The 4,218-nt window shown below is 36.3% G+C and overlaps 1 pseudogene; it reads right to left on the bottom strand.

Moving 5' to 3' along the window:
* Positions 1-414: 414 nt before the first annotated feature.
* Positions 415-1,784, bottom strand: LOC135200708 (KRAB-A domain-containing protein 2-like; annotated as a pseudogene).
* Positions 1,785-4,218: the final 2,434 nt, after the last annotated feature.

The following is a 4,218-nucleotide window of genomic DNA, read 5'->3' as shown; positions in this document are numbered from 1 at the left end:
CCTTGGCCACCAGTGGATCGAGTTACCGCAGCTCTGAGAGTAACGTGGATGTCTGGTACATCAGCCACTTTAAGTAGTTTTTCACCAATTTTATCTAAATCAGCTCTAGTAAAGCAAGAATTTAAGGTGCCTTCTTTGCACCCTAAACGATACATGTCATTTTCCTTGGACAGCACAACTACTAGTAAGTTTTTTGGGTCTGAAGGACCCCGATCAACGTCTGGAATTCTTAGAGTAGCGTTGCCTTCTACCTGCAGTGATTCCTGCATCCTCATACCCCTACGGATCCTTTTTGATGCGGATTAAGCCTGACTAATGTCGACATTTTCCCGTATAGCTTCGATGGCATTAACCCTTTCTTCAATACACTTCAAACCCTTTTCACTTTCAGGTTGCTCTGGAACTTCTTCATCTTCAAGGGTGCTGTTCTGTTTTCCTACTTTCATCGTATTCCCTTTCGCCATAATTACCGTCCTCGCTGAAGAACTGAAAATAATAGGTCGTTAGCTCATATCATACTTTTCTGATTGTAACTAGGCATATGACTTAAAGAATTTTAGTATTACTATGCTTTCTAAAACCTGAAGCTTTAGGAAATGGAAAATTACAAAGTATGTAAAGACTTGTTAACACAGTAAATTAGGTCTTTCAACTTATGATTTTTGGAGAAATGAGAAGGAAGAAGATTAAGTGCACTCCATTAGAATAGTGTATGAAAAATTCAGTTTCAAAGTGCATTATCAGTTTATCTTTTTTAATAGATTATTTAATATTTACCTTGTCAAGATCTTCTTCGTAGCATATGCCATCCAAAACTGATTCAGGAAGATTTTTTGAAGAAAGACCAACTGACGGTTCTTCTCCAAAGGTGGCCTTAAATGGTGTATGTTTCGTTGTCTCATGCTTCGAGATATTTACTTGCCACTGAACAAATTTTAAGCCAATACTCCATTTCTTGGAATTATTCTCTCGCATCCATATCTTCATTTTATCCTGGATTACACCATTGAGTCGCTCCACTGCTCCTTGGCTTTGGGGATGCCTTGGCCGACCTGTCACTAGCTGCAATTGTGGCCAAAGTGTTGATAATTCGGATATCACAGAATTCACAAATTCCCTACCGTTGTCGCTTTGCAGTACTGCGGGAGCACCGAATGTTAAAAACACAGGTAAAAGTGTCTGAGCTACCTCTTCTGCTCTTTTAGATTTAAGGGGGCTTAACACACAAAATTTGGTAAAATGATTAACGTAAGTTAGGATGTATTTATAATCCCCGTCAGGAAGTGACTGAAAATTTATTAGATCAATTTGGCACCTCGATAAAAATGAGTGGCTTCTAATTGGTTTCACGAAAAGCCCTTTTGGTTGCTTCCGACTCTTTTTTTTAAATGACACTCTACACAAAAGTTAATAAACAGGTTACAATATTCCATAGTTATGTTAGACCATTTCTTGTTAACTTCAAATAAAGTTTTCTTCTCGCCACCATGACCAACATCTTTATGTGCCTTTTCTATTGCACCGTACACTTCTTCAAACGCTGCTAAGAATTTATAATGTTCTTCCCCATCTGTTCTTTTCTTTATCAAACATTCCTTTTCACCAACCTTAAGAATCTCATATCTTGAACGATAGTTATAATCAATAGTGGTGATAGCATCTCTAGATCCTTTGATAACCTTGATATAATATCTTTCACTTTTGTTCTTCCCTTTTCCTTCAACGATGGTCCGTAACCTTGCCTCGAAATTTTCTTTTACTTCCATCGCTGAAGACATGAGGATTAGTCGATATTCGCCAAGAACTGTTGTAAAGAATGAAAAGAATTCCGTAACTAATCTACGTATTTGTCGAGAGAATTATCATGAGTACCGTATGTTTCACTTCACACCTTCACTCCTATTTACAAGTTGATAACAATTGTTGGTGATAGTAGCAAGGCATTAGGCTAATAAAACTTACTTATAAATGGCCAAACTGCCATTAACAAAAGAGATTAGAATAGGATAAAACATTAAAAGTTAAAAATAGTGTTAACTGCCATTAACAAAGAGATTAGAATAGGATAAAACATTAAAAGTTAAAAATACTGTCAACATATATTCTATTCACAAAATTTCTTTACCCATTAATTACAGATGGTATAGTAGTCGATTTATCAATATTCGGCAAAATGGTCTTGCGGAGCTTTGAAACCCTACTGATTTTAAATACTAGGCAAGAAAAATTGCTCATTTTATATAATCGGCAAATCGCTTGCTCATTCTCAATAATAGGCATTTCTATTGCCGATTTTCAATAATGAGCGTAACACACACACCACACACACATATATATATATAATATATATATATATATATATATATATATATATATATATATATATATATATATATATATATATATATATATATCTATATATATATATATATATATATATATATATTATATATATATATATATGCATGTTTTTATTTCATTAAAACGTACGTAACTGGATGTCTATAGTTACTTCATTCATTGAGTTACCGTCTCTCTCTCTCTCTCTCTCTCTCTCTCTCTCTCTCTTCAATGAATGCGGTAACTACAAAGGCAGACACATTGCACTTTTGGGTAAATTGTGGTGTGCTAGGAAGCAATGTTAGTGCAAAATTCACTCTTTCCATTCTCATAGATATTTTATGAACAAAAGAGGTGTGAGGTCCGACTAACGACAGCAACTGGAGTCTTGGAAAATGCAGATGATGCTACCTTAATTGCTAAAACACAGTTCACAGAACCTTGCTATATAGAATGTAGCTATATCAAAAGGAATCTAGCGCCTCAGTGGTGTAATCGGTATGGTCTTGGCCTACCACCTCGGTGGCCGCGAGTTCAATTCTCGGGCATTCCACTGAGGGGTTAGAGATGTGTGTTTCTGGTGATAGAAGTTTACTCTCGACGTGGTTCGGAAGTCACGTAAAGCCGTTCGTCCCGTTGCTGAATAACCACTGGTTCCATGCAACGTAAAAACACCAAACAAACAATCAGAAGAAATCTATGAATAAGTAGTTATGTCACAGTATGAACATATGAATGAAATAACACTATATAGAAAGAAGCTTCAGGAAGCTGAATCTTTCAAATATTTAGGACCAATGGTATCCAGTACAGGATCCCTTGAGCTGGAAATTAGCGAGACCCTAAACAAGGAAGATTCAATTTGGGGCGAAATGAAACTTGGTCACTCGTGGTTGCCTGAGGCTACACGGAAATGTCGAGAGAAAGATCAGTAACATCTTTTGAATCTTTATACTTCGGCAAACACGTTCCCTAAGTAGCAACTATGAATATCCTCCTTTCCCTCTCTTTAAGACGGTTTCTATAAAAATGATTATCATCCAGTGAAAAGTCTGATAGAATACATGTGTGGGTAAACATGACCACTGTCATACTCCTTTCTGACTTTGCAACAAATGCAAAGTGTGAGGCTGTATGCCCCAGCATACCAAAGGAGTTTCATTTAACTATTTTTGTTTTAATTTCAAGGAATATTAATAACTGAAGCTTATATAAAGTTATTTTTAAAAAGGTGCTATTTCATCTGATTAATATGTATAAATAAAATTGATGTGTAAAATCAAAACGTAGTTATAAATCCTCCAATATAATTATTTGTTTACGTTATGATTCTCACAGCTTTTAAAAGGCACATCAAAAACTCATTTGGTATAACTGCATGACAAAATAAATTATAGATTGGCAAGTAATTCAATATATTCATTATATCAAGAACGTCTGCTTACACATACTAGCAAACATATGTATACAGAAATTATGTATAAAAATTCGTAAAATAACTAAGTCTACAGGCGGCATAACCAGCCTCGTTTCACGGGCAAAACCAACTCCGTTTCAGGGAATCCCTTCTTACCCCCATCCCCTTCGGAGGGGGCGGGGGAGGTAGGATAAAACCCCATTATAAACCATCTTAGGGGTCTCCACCATGACCCTGCCAAGTTTCATGCCCATCGGACCAGCCGTTTGGCCGTGATTGAATGACAGACGGACGGATAGACATTACAGACATTACGCCCATTATAGTAATATGGTAAGGCCATTTTCCCTTCATAATTCAGGAATGAGGAAAGCTTTATTGACCTGGGTGGAAAATCGTGGCACATTTCCTGTCTTAAACATCGAAAACTATGGTTCACTCCATTCCCGTATCTGTTTATT

Source organism: Macrobrachium nipponense, chromosome 27 (genome assembly GCF_015104395.2).
Source record: "Macrobrachium nipponense isolate FS-2020 chromosome 27, ASM1510439v2, whole genome shotgun sequence".
Classification (NCBI taxonomy): domain Eukaryota; kingdom Metazoa; phylum Arthropoda; class Malacostraca; order Decapoda; family Palaemonidae; genus Macrobrachium; species Macrobrachium nipponense.
This window is presented reverse-complemented; position numbering and strand designations above follow the sequence as displayed.